An 18027-nucleotide genomic window follows, 5' to 3' on the forward strand; every position below is an offset into this window, starting at 1 on the left:
GACACCAATGTTCTGATGGAATTCCTATGAATAAGCTCTTGTTTCTGTCTCAACATGAGAGTAAGTCATTCCTCCACACCTGGGTTTCGTTGTCTGTCAGTGAACATTGTGACATACAGATCTGGACCATGTGCAGGCAAATGGGACTAGCTCAGAATGGCATCTTGATCACCATGGAGCAGCTGGACCAAAGGGCCTTTTTCCATGCTGTAAGACACCATGACTTTAGTACATACCCCCCAATAACAGCAACAAATACAGATTCCTATTTGTGCCCTGCAACAAACACCAGTTGACCATCTAACATGGACCCTCTACCTCAAACAGCTCCTGCAAGTAAATGCCTAAACTATGATATAAACACTGAAAGATACATAGATGAGCTCTTGAAGAATCTTACTCTACACAGACTTGGGGTAAGAGCTGAGTGTGGAAGTCTGGACTCAGTGATCAGCACAGGCTCTTTTCTGTGCTGCAACCTGTTATAATTGTGATTCAACACATCTGGGCACACTCACAGAACACCACGGACACACTGGAGGTGCGTTCGGAGGTAGGATGGTGGTGCGTCGCTGCTACCTGATGACAGAATTCAATTTTGGTTCTCCTCACTGCACACAGTGATTGTGTGCAAAATAATTATCTTAAACCTTGGCAATTTTTACATGTGTGTTTAATCTCCCACAAGGACTTCAGCCATCAAGTGGGCTATGCAGAAGGACAACAGAGTTTCCTTCTCTAAAGAGGTCAGTCTGACTCTGCACCATCAAGGAACCTATGGCCACACCAGTACTGTTTCATGCTGTTTCACCAACCAGTATCAACTCCTTTAACAGGAATATCCCTGTCTCCAGGCAGCTGGCTGTGGGACATTTCTGGGTGTGAAGATGGAGGCTAGGCTGCAGCACATTATTGCCACCATGGCAATAGCTTGGGAGTCCTGTGTTCCAGCCTGAGCTGCAGAAATGAATGCTCTCTCATCCTGATGGGAATTGTCAAGTTTGGCTGGTGAAATGTAAAGGGAAAGTACACAGTTAATGGCAAGATGCTTAAGATCACTGATGTTGAAGTTCAAGTTTATTTTCCAGGGCACTCTGTTATTTTTCAGTGTATAAATGCCATGAAAATTAGCTTTTCGCAGAGGCAGTCTAGTACAGAGATGACACAATAAACACAATAAACTTAGTACAAGTTAATAAAAATGTTGTCCACTGTAGTGTTCAGGTTTGTAAGGTTGGTTCAAACACCTGATGGCAATGGGAAAGAAGCTATTGTTGAACCTTGAGGGGTGGGTCTTCAGGTTTCTGTACCTCCTGCCCAATGGCAGCCACGAGGAGAGAGCCATGTCTCGGAGAGGGTCCCCGATGATGGATGTTTCCTTCCTGAGATAGTGGAGAGCTGCATCCATATAGAACTGGCTGAGTCCCCTAGTCTCAGTAGCCTCTTGTGTTCCTGTGCATCGTAGTTCCCATACCAGGCCATGATGCAACAAGCCAGAATGCCTTCAACTGTACATCTGTGGTGGGTGACAGGCCAACTCTCCTTAAAATTCAAAGGAAATAGAGACGCCACCATGCCTTCGTTGTGGTTGCATCTATGTGCTGGGTCCAAGAGAGATCCTCTGAGATATTGACACCCAGGGACTTGAAAATGCTCAGCCTTTGTACAAAAGACCCTACAATAAGGAATGGTGCTAGCTTTCCTGATTTCCCTTCCTAAAGTCCACAATCAGTTTTGCAGACATTGACTGCAAGGTTATTGGTATAACACCACTGAACCAGCTGACCTAACTCCTCCTTGTCATAATCCTTGATTCTTCCAACAACAGTGGTGGCACCTGCAAACTTGAAGATGGTGTTGAAGTAATACTCTTAAGGTAGCTATATACAAGGTGAGAGAGGATAATTTCAAAGGGGATGTGCTGGACAAGTTTGTTTACAGAGTGTTGGGTGCCTGGAATGCAATGCCAAGCCTTGCAGAAGAAGCAAGAATTATGATGGAGGTGTTTAAAGAGGCTCTTTGGTGTGTGAATTTGCAGACACTGAAGTGATATAGTTATTGTGTGAATAAAAGGGATTAATATATTTAGACATTTAATTAATAATTTAATTAATCACAGAGCTGTGGGCCGAATGGGTTATTTTTGTGCTGTGCTGTTCGAGATTTTATATTTTGTGATTAGCCACAGAGTTGTAGCTCTAGAGCGAGTAGAGCAGAGGCTGAGCAGAAGGCTGAACACTGCCCTGAGTGCACCTGTGTTGATAGTCTGTGACAAACAGGTAAGGTTTCCAATCTACACTGATTCTGGTCTCTCACTGAGGTCAAGGATCCAAATGCATCTTTGAGGAAGGTATAGAGCATGGGTCTTGGAACATGATAATAAGTTTTGAGGAGATGACATTGAGGAGATAAACAACATCCTGATATATGTACTTCAGTTGTCCAAATGGTCAAGAGTAGAGTGGGGAACCAACGAGATAGCGTCTGCTAAAGATCTATGATGGCGATAGGCAAATTGAAGTGGGTGCAGGTATTTGCTGAGGCAGAAGTTATTTTGAGCCATAACAAACCTCTAAAAGCACTTCATTACAATAGATGTGGAGTGATATTGAGGTCCAAGTCTATAGCTCCCTGAAAGTGGCCACACAAGCTGAGGGGGCAGTAAAGAAGATGTATGATATGATTGCCTTTATTAATCGAGACACTGAATGCAAGAGCCATAACGTTATGTTGCAGCTTTAAACAAGCTCTGGTTCGCCCATCTCTGGAATATTACATCTATCCCATTAGTGAAAAGAGCTGGAAGTCTGGGAGAAGGCGCAGAAGAGGTTTACCAGGATTACAGGGCAGGTGCTGTAAGGAGAGGTTGGACAAACTAGAGTTGTTTCTTTGGAGTGGGTGAGTCTGAGTGAGACCCGACAGAGGTTTATAAAATTATGAGGGGCACAGATGGAGTGCAAAGTTGGTATCTTTTTCTCAGGGTCAAAACACCCTGAGTGTATGCATTTAAGGTAAGAGGGTAAGAGTTTGCACAGAGCATGGTGGATGTTTAGAAAGCACTGGTCAGGGTGGTGGTGGAAGCAGACAAAATAGTGATCTTTAAGAGGCTGTCAGATAGGCATGAGTATGGAAAGAATGAAGGGATAAGGACCATTAGCAGGCAGAAGGAATTAGTGTCATTAGACATCAGTAGCTTAACTAGTTTGCACAATATTGTTTGCCAAAGAACCTGTTCCTATGCATTACTGCTCTATGTTCTATATTCTGTATCCTCAGTTCATAGAATTGTCCTCTCAGTCACCTGCATTGGCTACTGCTGTACTGGAGTGACTGTGAGATGATGAATATCAGCAGCTGAGCCCTGAAAGAAAACTGAGGCAAATTTATTAAAGGAGATGGGGATCCTTACAGCCAGGGTCAAGGGAAGGTTTGCAGAAAAGCTGCTGACTGGACTGGAGGGCTTGAATCATAAGGAGAGGCTGAATAGCTTGGAAATAATTTCTCAGGAGCACAGGAGTTTGAGGGATAACTTTATGGAGGTTTATAACATTATGTAGGGCATTGCTAGGGTTGATAGCCATAGTCTTTTACCCAGGGTAGGAGAGTCTAAAATCAGAGGACACAGATATAAGGTGAGAGAGGAAAGATTTAAAAGGGGCCTGAGGGGGAATTTTCTCACACAGAAAGAGTGACGGGTATATGGAATAAGCTACCAGAAGATGTGGTAAAATTGAAACATTTAAAAGACATCTGGACAGGTCACAAACGAGAGAAAATCTGCAGATGCTGGAAATCCAAGCAACACACACAAAATGCTGAAGGAACTCAGCAGACCAGGCAGCATATATGGAAAAAAAGTACAGTCGACGTATTGGGCTGAAACCCTTCGGCAGGACTGAAGAAAAAAAGCTGAGGAGCAGATTTGAAAGGTGGGGGGGGGGGGGGGGAGAAACACAAGGCGATAGGTGAAACCTGGAGGAGGAGGGATGAGTTCCTCATTTTGTGTGTGTTTTTGGATATGAAAGGTTTAGAGGAATGTGGGCCAAATCCAGGCAAATTGGATGAGCTTGGACAGACACCTTGATCAGTCTGGACAGTTGAACAGAAGTGTCGGTTTTGTGCTGCATAACTCTATGGATCTCTTACTAACCTTTGAATCTTGTTCCAGTAGTTGCTGCCATCTGTCACCGATGCCCCACAACTCTGTTGTGCTGAGGTGACAAGGAAGGCCACCCTCTTTCCGACTCGTTGAATGGAGAGTGTGCCCTTCTCTCCACTCATTAACTCCTCCCTCCAGGCAACTGCGGATGTGTCTGGATTGGGCCATAGCCGAGTCCAGATTGGACTGTTGCTGTTCCTGACTCTTCTGATGCTGCCCTTCATGGTGTTTGTCCTGTCAGCTCCAAGGTCTAGCATCACAATCCACCGTCACACCAAAGAGGTCACTGAGACCAGCAAAAAGTGCCGCTCACAAACATGTCACCTTCAGAATTTTGGGCACCAAATTGCAAAATGTTCTCTAAATTTCACAAAATTTAACAGAAGTGTTTCAGCTGTGAGGCAGCAGACTCGTTACATTTACCAGTTTCATCGTCAACTTAATCCAGTATTATTCCACTGCCTCCTTTCTCTTGCTGGTAAAATCCAGGAAGTTCAGAAAATTTATGTACGTTGTGTCCAAATTGCTGCTAAAATTGCTTTGATTGAGCTATTAATTATGTCGGCAAACCACCTTGCAGGTTTTTTTAAATTCTGGGGATTGAGGATCAGTTGACACTTTTTAAAAGTGCAATACTAATGCATTTGTTGCTAATTGCTAAAAATTGTAATCTCCATCCTTGTAAGGAAATGGCACCGAATAAAATGAAATTTAATGCAAAAAGACACACTGCAAGTATAAAAATAAAATAACCTTATACTTTTTCTTATGATTTGAAAGGAAACTACTAAGCCCATCATATCAATGCCAGTGCTCAAAACTATCTCACACCAACCCTCTTCTCCACTCGTTTCTCTGCCATCCATTCTTTCTCATGTCTCCACTCTGACTTTCCTACCACACCGCTACCAGAGGTAATCCAGGGCAACCAGTTAACCTGCCACAAGAGGAACTGCAGATGCTGGAAATCTCGAGTAATACACACAATGTGCTGGAGGAGCTCAGTAGATCAGGCAGCATCAATGGATGGGAATAAACAGTTGCCATTTCGGGCTGAGACCCTTCATTAACCTGCCAGCCTGCTTTGGATGTGGAAGGAAAGCAGGTTACCTGGGCAAACTTGCACTGCCACATGGAGAGCATGCAAACTCCACACAGACAGCACCAGAGGTCTGGATCATCCCCAGGTCTCTGAGGGCTGTAACATAGCAGTTCCACTGGCTGTGCCACTCTGAAAGGATTTTAGTTTGAAAATGGCAATGGGAGGGGAGAATAACATTAAAAATAATTTGCTAGATTAAGAAATAAATAGACTTAATGGATGTACTGGGTGTGCTTAAAGTAGGATAGGGAGAAAGTATGATAACCAACAGTCAGGCAACTAATGTGAAATGCTTTGAAATGCACTTGGACTTCAGCAAGGTCTTACAAATTGGAAGGGCTACCACTGAAACTGAATTTTTAAAAAAAGGGGGATTGCTGGAATATTTTACAACTGGCTCGCAATGGTGGAGAAAGATTGAGACACAGAAAGTTTCTTCATCCTTGGCGGATGCTCTGGTGGAACTGTTCAGGGCTCTCCTTCAGCTCGAGCTTGGAGTGGCTGGCCTTGCAAACCATACAGTCTCCAAAATGGAAAAGAATGAGCAATGAAGTGATATGAAAATACTGGGTGTCAGGTGAATTTCACAGGAGAGAAATCTAGGGAATACAAAAATGTAGGGAGGGTCCTATAATTTAAATGGAAAGAATAAAGAAATGGAAAGAAATAAATGGAAAATGAAACTGACTAGAAGCTGAAACTGTTGCTCTTGGTGGAGTAAGCATCCCAAAAAGGTTCTGAAAGAACAATTCTGAGCTTCAATTAGCAGACAATCCTGATAATGGAAACCTTTTCTTTATATAGGAGAGTATACAATAATGTTTCTGGATAGCGAGACAGACTTGAAATGAAAGTCCGGCATGAAAGATAGTCTGCATCTTCTATAAAGGGGAGAAACAGCTGTGTGCCAATCTGCTATTCCTGTGTGTAAATAATATTGTAGCTACGGAAAGGATTTGGAAAAGAGCAATTAACATGATTAAGATTACGAGACACAATCATTAATATTGGACATAGTCTCACTGGAAAAGAGAAGGCTGAGTGTTAGACAGACTAGGAGGATGGGCAAAGCAATTGCAGATGGAATGCTGCGTAGAGAAGTGTATGGTTATGCACTTTGGTAGAAGGAATAAAGATGTTGACTGTCTTCTAAATGGGGAGAAAATTCAGAAATCAGAGGTGTAACGGGACTTGGAGTCCTCGTGCAGGATTCCCTAAATGTTAACTTGCAGATTGAGTTGGTGGCAAGGAATACAGATGCAATGTGAGCATTCATTTCAAGAGAACTAGACTATAAAAGCAAGGATGTAATGCTGAAGCTTTATAAGGTATTGGTCAGACTGCACATGGAGTATTATGAGCAGTTTTGGGCCCATTATCTAAGAAACAAGATGTGCTGGCATTGGAAGAGATTCATGAGAAATATTCTGGGAATGGAAGGGATAATGTATGAGGGGTGTTTGCACTGGAGTTTAGAAGAATGAGGAGAAATCTCATTGAAATCTATTGAATACTGAAAGGCCTAGATAGAGTAGATGTGGAGAAGATGTTTCCTATAGTTGGGGGGGGGGGGGTGGAGTCTAAGACCAGAGAGCACAGAATAAAAGAATATCCCTTTGGAACAAAGATGAGGAGGAATTTCTTTAGCTAGAGAGTGGTGAATCTGTGGAAGTCATTGCCACAGAAGCTGTGGAGGCCAGGTCATTAAAACAAAGGTTGATCGGTTCTTGATTAGTAAGGGTGTCAAAGGTTATGGGAAGAAGGCAGGATGAGGGGGAAAATAAATCAGCCATGATTGAATGGCGTATCAGATTCAATGGTCCAAGTAGCTTAATTCTGGTCTTAGTTTTTATGGCCTTATGGTCTTATTCAGAAGGGATTAAATAGTTGTAACAAACCATTTAGCAATGTCCAGGACCACTTCTTTGGGATGCTTGGAGTGGGATTTAGTAACTAGTGTACCCCAAAATTTGGTGAGGTGGGACCGTGAGGTTAAAATTCAAACTACCTGAGCCACCCAATCCTCTCCAACCACAATCACCATCTCTGATATGAGCAGAGACTTTGGTAACCAATCTCAGGAAATAGACTGGCCATTATTGACATACAATGAGGAAGCCAGCCTTTGCTTTTGTATATGTAACATGCCAGCCTCATTTCCATGCAAATGCTGCTAAGGGTTGATGCCATGAGATTGTTTTCATGGCACTGTCTGTGAGAAATGACAGGATATGCATCCCCCAAGGAAAACAATCTGTACATCCATCTCCCTCAGTTTCATTATCCCCTTTAAATGACTCCCCTTTCAACCACAACATCTGGTTACATCTGGTCCCATTGACCAACCTTAAGGCCTCTCAGCCTGTCTTAAATGTTCCTAATGTATCAACCTCTACTTCCTACTCTGGCAGGGTGTCCCATCCACTCACCATTCTCTGCATAAAAAAAAAAATTCCTCTGAATTTTTCCTGGGTCAATGACCTCAGGGATCTATTCTGGGACCCTTACTCTTTGTGATTTTTATAAATGACCTGGATGAGGAAGTGGAGGGATGGCTTAGTAAGTTTGCTGATGACACAAAGGTTGGGGGTGTTGTAGATAGTGTATGTAGAGGGCTGTCAGAGATTGCAGCGCGACATTGATAGGATGCAAAACTGGGCTGAGAAGTGGCAGATGGAGTTCAACCCGGATAAGTGTGAAGTGGTTCATTTTGGTAGGTCAAATATGATGGCAGAATATAGTATTAATGGTAAGAGTCTTGGCAGTGTGGAACATCAGAGGGACCTTGGGGTCCAAGTCCATAGAACACTCAAAACAGCTGCGCAGGTTGACTCCGTGGTTAAGAAGGCATATGGTGTATTGGCCTTCATCAATCGTGGAATTGAATTTAGGAGCACAGAGGTAATGTTGCAGCTATGTTGACCCTATGTTGTAATGTTGACCCTGGTCAGACCCCACTTGGAGTACTCTCAGTTCTGGTCACAGGAAGGAAGTGGAAACCATAGAAAGGGTGCAGAGGAGATTTACAAAGATGGTGCCTGGATTGGGGAGCATGCCTTATGAAATCAGGTTGAGTGAACTTGGAGCAACAGAGGATGAGAAGTGACCTGATAGAGGTGTATAAGATGATGAGAGGCTTTGTTCATGTGGATAGTCAGAGGTTTTTTCCCAGGGCTGAAATGGCTGCCACAACAGTGCCAGGTTTAAGGTGCTGGGGAGTAGGTACAGAGGAGATGCCAAGGGTAAGTTTTTTACGCAGAGAGTGGTGAGTGTGTGGAATGGGCTGCCGGCAACGGTGGTGGAGGCGGATACAATAGGGTCTTTTAAGAGACTTTTGGATAGGTACATGGAGCTTAGAAAAATAGATGGCTATAGGTAACCCTAGTAATTTCTAAGGTAGGGACACATTCAGCATAACTTTGTGGGCCGAAGGGCCTGTATTGTGCTATGTTTCTATGAAATTCCCCCCTACACTTTCCTCCAAACACCTTACAATTATACCCCCTAGATGTGTTGATGACTGCTTATTTTGAAAGAATAATGACGGAGTTCAACAGCTTGGAAATTTCTTTTACATCTGTAACTTTCTCCGTGCATCCCTGAGTATGTTTTGGATACCTGATTGCCATTGTGAGCCAACAGACCCTTAGGAACCAGTGATCACAATATGATTGTTTTCAACTTGAAATTTGATAGGGAGAAAGTAAAGTCTGATGTAGCAGTATTTCAGTGGAGTAATGGAAATTACAGTGGTATGAGAGAGGAGTTGGCCAAAGCAAATTGGAAGGAGCTACTACCAGGGATGCCAGCAGAGCAGCAATTGTGTGCGTTTCTGGGAAAAATGAGGAAGATGCAGGACATACGTCTTCCAAAAATTAAGAAATACTCAAATACACCCATGGCTGACAAGGGAAGTCAAAGCTAATGTAAAAGCAAAAGAAAGGGCATACAACAAAGCAAAAGTTAGTGGGAAGACAGAGGGATTAGGAAGTTTTTAAAAACCTACTGAGAGCAACTAAAAAACTCATTAGAAAGGAAAAGATGAAAGATGAAAGCAAACTAGCAAATAATATCAAAGTGGATAGTAGATGTTTTTTTCAAGTATATTAAAAATAAAAGAGAAATGAGAGTAGAAATAGGGCTGCTTGAAAATGAGGCAGGAGAAATAATAACGGGGGCAAGGAGATGGCTGATGAACTAAATAAGTATTTTGCGACAGTCTTCACTGTGGAAGACATTAGCAGTATGTCTGATGTTGTAGTGTGTGATGGAAGAGAAATGGGTGGAGTTACCATTACAAAGGAGAAGGTGCTCAAAAAGCTGAAAGACCTAAAGGTACATAAGTCACCCGGAGCATATGAACTCCATCCTAGGGTTCTGAAAGAGGTAACGTTAGAGGTTGTGGTGGCATTAGAAATGATCTGTTAAAAATCATTGGACTCTGGCACGGTGCCAGAGGACTGGAAAATTGCAAATGTCCCTCCACTCTTTTATAAAGGAGGAAGGCAGCAGAAAGAAAATTATAGACCACTTAGCCTGACCTCGGTGGTTGGGAAGATGTTAGAGTCAATTGTTAAAGATAACTTGGTGACACAGGACAAGATAGTACAAAGTCAGCATGGTTTCCTTCAAGGAAAATCCTGCCTGACAAACATGTTAGAATACTTTGTGAAGACTACTGGTAGGATAGATTAGGGGGATGCAGTGGATGTTGTATATTTAGACTTTCAGAAGGCCTTTGACAAGGTGCCACACATGAGGCTGCTCACCAAGTTCAGAGTCCATGGTATTACAGGAACGTTACTAACATGGTTAGAGCATTGGCTGATTGGTAGGAGGCAGTGGGTGGGAATAAAAGAATCCTTTTCTGATTGGCTGCCAGTGACTAGTGGTGTTCTGCAGGGGTTGGTGTTGGGTCCACTTCTTTTTGTGCTGTATATAAATGATTTAGATGATGGAGTAGGTAGCTTTGTTGCCAAGTTTGCAGATGATATGAAGATTGGTGAAGGGGCAGGTAGTATTGAGGAAACAGATAGGAATCAGAAGGAACTAGACAGATTAGGGGAATGGGCAAGAAAATTGCAAATGATATACAATGTTGAAAAATGCATGGTCATACAATTTGGTTGTAGAAATAAATATATGTACTATTTTCTAAACAGGGAGAAAATCCAAAAATCTGAGATGCAAAGGGATTTGGGAGTCCTTGTGCAGAACACCTTAAAGATTAACTTGCAGGTTGAGTCAGTGGTGAGTAAGGCAAATGCCATTTTGGCATTCCTTTCAAGAGGTCTAGAATACAATAACAAGGATGTGATGCTGAGGCTTTATAAGGCACTGGTGAGGTGTCACATTGAGTATTGTGAACAGTTTTGGGCCTCTCATCTTAGAAAAGATGTGCTGGCATTGGAGAGGGTCCAGAGGAGGTTCACAAAGATGATTCCAGGAATGAAAGTGGTATTATAGTAGCAATGTTTGATGGCTCTGGGTCTGTACTCGCTGGAATTCAAAAGGATGAGGGGGTATCTCACTGAAACCTTTCAAATGTTGAAAGGCCTAGACAGAGTAGATGTGGAAAGGATGCTTCCCATGGTGGGAGAGTCTAGGACAAGAGGGCCCAGCCTTAGGATACAGGGGCGCCCTTTCAAAACAGAGAAGCAGAGAAATTTCTTTAGCCAAAGGGTGGTGAATTTGTGGAGTTTGTTGCCACATGCAGCTATAGAGGGCAGGTGTATTTAATGCAGAGATTGATAGGTTCTCGATTGGACATGGCATCATAGGTTACAGGGAGAAAAGAAAAGGATCAGCCATCGATGAATTGCGGAGCAGTCTCAATGGGCCAGGTGGCCTAATTCTGTTCCTATGTCTTATGGTTTTCACTGGATTATGCAACCACCAGGATACTGAATTAGATGGGCTTTTGTTCTCTTTCCACCAGCAGTTTCACCACCACTCTAAGAGACTAGCTGGCATAGCAGCACAGCTAGTAAAGCTGCCGCCTCACAGTCCAAGAGACATGGGTTCAACCCTGACATCAAGTGCTGTCTGTGTGGAGTTTGCATGATCTCCCTGCATGCAAAGTGGTGGTTGATTGTTCACTGTAAATTGTCCCTAACGTGTAGGTAAGTGATGGAAACTGGAGGAAGTTGATGGGAATGTGGGGAATAAAAAAAAATGGATTACTGTAGGTTCATTGTAAATAGTCATTGATAGTCTGCATATTATTAGTGAGAGAAGGGTGTGTTTCGGTGTTGTATGTCTCTATAACTCTCATGTCTAATACAGTATCATCAGACACTGACTTTCATGTCTGCCAGGGAGGTCAAAGTTAACCCAGTATGACCTTAACAGACTGATTTTATTAGAATATTCCACTATGGATTATACGGACAGGGACATGTTAAGTGTACTGCTTTCTCCCACCATGCAATAAAGGAAAGAAAATAATTTATCGCAGAGTTATTTTATTTTTAATTTAAATGACATTTGAAGAATATTAAAACTTAAGCATTCCAATGTGCTTTGATGAGTAGTTGGGGGAGGGTATTGGTCAAATTGAATAACACATTTTTAAACAAATTTATACCAGCTTCTCATCGGGGGTTGCACTTCATAATGATTTTTAAGAGGCAATATGATCATCATTTTAAAGCTTGAGACATCATCAGATCTTAAATCAGTCATGTCACCATGATCAATTTTGAAGTGGGTCTTGCTGCTACTACCCTTTCTGAAAGCTAAATAACAACAAAAATGGTTTGATTAATGCCAAAACCCTGTTCTGACATCATTCAGCAACACGCCATGCAGGGCTGAGTTATTGAACGTATAGATTAAATTACATTATTGACTAAATGTTGGCAGAATTGTGGTCTGAATCTCTTCTGACATTTAATCCAATAGTTGCTCAGTAAGCATCACCCCCATCCCAAAGACAGCTGAATATTGTGGACCATAATGTTAATCCAGATGCTTCAAAGTGCAACTCCATCCCCACCACTGCTGTGCCAAATATACATATACTTCTGTTCATGTTAATCTAACTCCCTCACACTATTACTCAATAATTCTTAAACATCCAATGATACTGGCTATTGCCTAGAAATTGCACTTCACTCTGCTCAAGTGTGCTAAACAAGTGCTACATCAGGTGCTCAACACATTATTTGAAATAATTTACTCAATTAGGTAAAGGGAGAGCTGCAGTGAGTAATAGTGAGATACAACATAGACATAGGGTCTTCAACCCACTGTGTGCACCAACCATCAAGCTCCCATTTTTACACTAATCCTATCCTGACTCACTTTATTCTCTTCACACACCGATGGACTCTCCTCAGGTTCTACTGCTCACTTTTGTATCAACAGCAACTTGAACCAAACCTTTATAGTAGCAACCCACTAGTCTGAGGGAGGAGGGGTTAAGCCAGAGCACCCAAAGGAAAGGAGGGGGTGCAATCTCCACATAAACAGTGCTGGGGTCAGGATTGAACCTGAGTCTCTACCAGCTGCCTCATAATATGTTAGAAACAGATTTGCGCCTGCAACCTTGCATTAAAATGGGACCTGTGCAACTCCGATGCAGGCTGCATGGAAGGCTCACAGCTGTTGCATCACAAGGGAAGGTGTCAAGTCACTGACCATCTGTATAAAGACTGCCATGGGGGAGGACAGAAAGTACAGTGGGTGTCAGGAGGGTTGGTGAGGGGGCATGGCATTCTCCCTTGTGTCAAACCAGACGAGTGCGAATCATTTGCCCCAATTGACACCCTTACCCCACCACGTGTGGGCCCACCCACATTAGGTCATGGGCTGGTCAAGGAGCCAGTGATCACAGGTAGCAGCTCTGACATGAACTACATGGAGGCTTCAGACAGTGGAGGGTCACCTGATGTAGAGTCCAGTAGCATTGGGAACTGAGGGTGATGCTGTGGGAATCAATATCAGTCAATTGGCACTTTCAGTGAGTTGAGTCCCCTGCTTTTCATGCGATGTTCACCAAAGGTCTCAGATTGTATCCACTCTTCAACTTGTGCTGATGATGGAGGGAACATGTGATAAGTAGACTGTGGCATCACTGTGCGCACAGCTGACTCCAGCAAAACTACAATGTATTATACGTGGAAGTCAACACATACACAATGCTGGAGGAACTCAGCAAGCCAGGCAGCAGCCATGGAAAGGAGCAAACAGTTGATGCTTGAGGCTGAGGCCATACATCAGCACGTTGCCTACGCCAATATACTGGCGGCCATGATTCCCTCTAGCAGACTCGAACAATCTATCTGTTCTATGGATGAACAACAGATGCTATTAGATCGAGTTTTATAATGATTTTGATGTTAGTCCAGCTATCTGATGCTGGTGCTCAGTAAGCCTTCTCCCTCAGTACACATGTTATTAATGAGTTAATATTATTATTAGTTATTATTAATGAGTTAATCTCTTAGAATATCTTCCATTAACTTTCACACAACTGATGTTAGATTCACTGGCCTATAATTTCCTGGTTTGTGTTTAGAGCCTTTCTTAAAGAGCAGAACAACATTAGCTATCCTCCACTCTGTGTGATATCTGAAGGATTGATCATTTTATTCCTAACTGCAATCACTGATCAAAAAAGAGTTCAAAAGTGAGGAGGAAACATATTGATCTTAAAGAAACTCCCAAACTTACTAACTATTTTCAATCATATTGCACTTACTCTACAAATCTATACATTCAAAATCTGCTTGCAGCAAATATCTTTCAAGACTATTTGACATTTTTATACAGAACTTAAGGTACTTTGTTGTAAATTTGTTTTTGCAGTTTCCTGCGAGTTGCTTGTATCTGTGGACTGACCTAATTCTATCAGCCACTGAATTCCACAATCCATTCAAATACTTCATCAAATTAAACGGCATATATTAATTAAGGCACACTTAATGTATTAGGGGAAAAAAACTTCTGTATATCTTACTTTAATTCCCCTCGGGGAAAGTCATTGAAAGCTCTGATCACACAATATGTGGCGGAATGGGCTCTTAGGACATATTCTGCATTATGGATCGTCTAGTGCTGCAGAGTGAGCCAATAACGGCTGTAATGAACAGCAAGTACTGCACAGGCATTGTCCAACACACACAGCGCGCTATAAGTCAAAAGCGCGACCCTCTTTCATTCAGGTGCGCCAGCCAAGTCCAACAAATGGACCCTTCCACCCGACACAGACTGTTCCTCTCCCACTGTCCACCTCAACTGTTTCGGCATTAGGTTTATTTACTGCAGATCATTCGTTAGTAAAAATGCACACAGCGGTTACGAACTCTTAAGTTATCACAAATCACAGAGGGGGTAACAAGAACAATTGCTGAAAAGATTGCCACCGTTTGAGAGTTATTTCAATATTATTTTTCCTCCAGGCGGCCTCAGCCAACGAGCGATTGGATAGTGACTCCCTACTGCCACCTACTGTGAATCCGATCCAACCAGTTTCAACTTTTACTTCAGAAAAAGAAAGGGAATTTTATTTAACGTGTTCTGCGGTTATTATTGCAAAGCAAATACACAGTGATAGGGATAAACGCTCAATTATATTGAAGTCTCCAATAAACTACGCGTTCCATATCAATGTTGTTGGAAAGCGATTGGTTCAGGTGTTCTACGATAACTTTTGAGGGCTTGCGGTAGTGCACTCTTTTTTAATTCCCTCGGAGGTCCCTGCCCCTCTAAGAACCAGTGCTTTCCTTGTCAGCATGCAAGATTGGTTGGCGGGATTTAGCGCCATTTTCATTACATGGACTTTGCGCTTTAGCCTGCAACCCATCACCATGTTCGGCAATATATACCTTTGCAGCTGCTTTTCAGATCAAATCGGCAGTTTTCAAAGCATGGTAGCAACTGGAAAGGTGGCGAGGCATTTGCCGTTGCGATCTTTCCCCAAAGCCACAAAACCTGGAAGCTCCCCCTCTTGCAATCCACACCCGCTACCCTTTAACATCCCCACATCACCATCTCCCATCTCTTACCCTTTGCAAGGAACCGCAGGTGCATAACCCAAATTTCACCCAGAATTGTTGCAGTAACATTGGCAAGTTTTTCAGACAAAATCATTACAACTGAAGAAAAATCAAAAATCCTCCATGAAGCTAACCAGGTGGGATTTGAACAACTTTAGTTATAAAGCATACCATAAAGCTCGTCTCCGAAAGTCTATCCTCTGTGGTTCCAAACAGCGGCAGCACAACACAGAAATAAGTTCAAATGCTTTTTTAAAACAGCTCCAGATAGAGAGATCAGCTTCTCTGACAAATGTTCCCCTACCACCCCCACACCCACAACCCACTGTACCTCTCGAGGCTCCATTCTGTAATACAAGCAATTCGCAACACTCAGGGATGCCTCAGTAAGGGACAACGGTCTCTCGTTCATCTTCTACAATCCCAATGGAATACTGAGATCAGAAACTGCCATTGGGGCTAAATTGTGTGAGAGGGAGATATGATACAAATGGATATAGTTTCTGGGCGAAAACAAGCAAAGGGGAAGAAAAGGATATCATTTTATGCATTTTGGAAAAAAATCGCTAATTTCTGTAGTTTTGTAAATAACCTTTGCAACCTATCCCCTCATGTCGTGTAACCCCTCAAGTTAAGCGATCCAAGTAAAATTGCAGTTTTCTCTTACCCGATGCCTGCTTTTCTCCTCGGGACTGAGTGTGCTGCCGAATCTGCCAAAAGCTCACGATGAAAAGCTAATTGTAATCTTCCTTCCCCGGGAGAAAGGAAGCTGAGTAGATAGATTTCCTGTGGTGGATCGTGACATTGAGACAGCGGCGGGAATCCTGAGCGGGTTTTTGTCTCCCTCGCAACAGAGAGACCCCTTTCAAATCCTCCCTCTCTCTCTCTCTCTCTTTCTCTCTCTCCCTCTCTCTCTCTCTCTCTCTCTCTCTTCTCTCTCTCTCTCTCTCTCTCTCTCTCTCTCTCTCTCTCTCTCTCTCTCTCTTTCCCTCTTACTCTCTCTCCCTCTCTCTCTCTCTCTCTCTCTCTCTCTCTCTCTCTCTCTCTCTCTCTCTCTCTCTTTCCCTCTTACTCTCTCTCCCTCTCTCTCTCTCTCTCTCTCTCTCTCTCTCTCTCTCTCTCTCTCTCTCTCCTCTCTCTCACACACACACATACACATCAACACATTCACTGCTGACAAGCCTCCGTTCCCGCATGCCACTGCCAAACCCACCAGAATAAGGGAAGGCGCTGACTCTCAGTGTGGGTAATTTATCAGCATTTTGCTTGCACGAAATACCGTCACATTGTCCTACAACTGCCTAATATCTGTGCTGCCTGCAGCCCTCCATCGCTAGCTGTCTCCTCTCCTCCCCTCCCCTACCACAAAATCTAGAGCTTTCACTGACACTGAACAGTCGCTTGTGCAGTCATTTGGAAGATGAATTCTAACAGCACGTTAGTCCAGTGTTCCTGGAGGTCAGAGCGAGAGAGAGAGAGTTTAAAATTAGGCAAGTAGTTGCTTTTGGCTGAACACCTCAAAACCTTCTGCCAAGTTTTTAGTAAATTGATTCACGATAAATGGGCGCAGATTCTTTTCCATACTATTTGCATTAATAATGTAGGAATAAAAAAAGTCTATTGTAAAAGGCATTGGTGCAGGAGGGGAGAGTTTCTCTCATTTTAACCAGTCCCGGGGAGGTCCAGGTTTCTGAAGGTTTACTCAGAGTCCATTGCACTGAGCACTTTGTAAAATGACAGAGGTATAGACAAGCAGACTGAGTGAAAGAGACAGCTAGATACAGATCAGCTGTATACAGACCGTTAACAGCGCTGAGGCAAATTCGCTGTTATTTCTTGTGTGGTCCGTTATTTCGTGGCAGGTTGAAGGTTGTATCTGCCCACAATTGGGAAGGAAATGAAACACACGTATGAGGGACACAGTCTTTATTTCCCAGGGAAAGGGAACCCTAACACTGGAAGGTGTAAGTTTTGAAGTGATAGGAAAAAGATTTAAAAGGGACCTGGATGGGAGGGCAACTTCTTCACCCAGAAGGTAATGCATGCATGGGTCAATCTGCCAGAGAAAGCAGTTGAGGCAAGATCAATAATGATATTTAAAAGACATTTAGGTAAGTACATTGACAGGAAAGGTTTAAGGAAATATGCAATACGCTTTGGTAGTTACCTTGGTGTACATGAATGACTTGGGCTGAAGGGCCTGGTTTTGCGCTATGATTCTGTAAATGTTTAAATGATACCTTTCACAAACCCAGGACATTACAAAGAATTTTTTGTCAATGAATTATCACCTCTGTAGGAAATGTTGCAGCCAATGGTTCAAATGAATAGAATATGATAGAAACATAGAAAACCTACAGCACAATACAGGCCCTTCGGCCCACAAAATTGTGCCAAACATGTCCCTACCTTAGAAATTACTAGGGTTACCCATAGCCCTCTATTTTTCTAAGCTCCATGTACTTAACCAAAAGTCTCTTAAAAGACCCTATTGTATCCGCCTCCACCACCGTTGCCGCCGGCAGCCCCATTCCATGCACTCACCACTCTCTATGTAAAAAACTTACCCCTGACATCTCCCCTGTACCTACTCCCAAGCACCTGAAACCTGTGCCCTCTTGTCTCAACCATTTCAGCCCTGGGAAAAAGCCTCTGACACGATCAATGCCTCTCATCATCTTAAACACCTTTATCAGGTCACAACTCATCCTCCATTGCTCCAAGGAGAAAAGGCTGAGTTCACTCAAACTGTCTTCATAAGGCAT

The 18027-nt window shown here is 42.9% G+C and overlaps 1 protein-coding gene across 5 annotated transcripts in view; it reads right to left on the reverse strand.

Annotated features, from left to right (window-relative positions):
- The window catches only part of tmem121aa (transmembrane protein 121Aa), a 136002-nt gene extending 119669 nt beyond the window's left edge, over positions 1-16333 (reverse strand). For 3 of the 5 annotated variants that reach the window (XM_059953922.1, XM_059953931.1, XM_059953939.1), the window contains exon 1: positions 15930-16299. The gene's annotated coding sequence lies outside the window, so the exon portion shown is untranslated. Of the gene's footprint in view, positions 1-15593; positions 15656-15929 lie in introns of those variants that run through there. The other 2 variants (XR_009508555.1, XM_059953956.1) reach the window with 2 other exon arrangements.
- Between the last annotated feature and the right edge of the window lie 1694 nt (positions 16334-18027).

The sequence above is a fragment of the Hypanus sabinus genome, chromosome 2, assembly GCF_030144855.1.
Source record: "Hypanus sabinus isolate sHypSab1 chromosome 2, sHypSab1.hap1, whole genome shotgun sequence".
In the NCBI taxonomy this organism is placed as follows: Eukaryota; Metazoa; Chordata; class Chondrichthyes; order Myliobatiformes; family Dasyatidae; genus Hypanus; species Hypanus sabinus.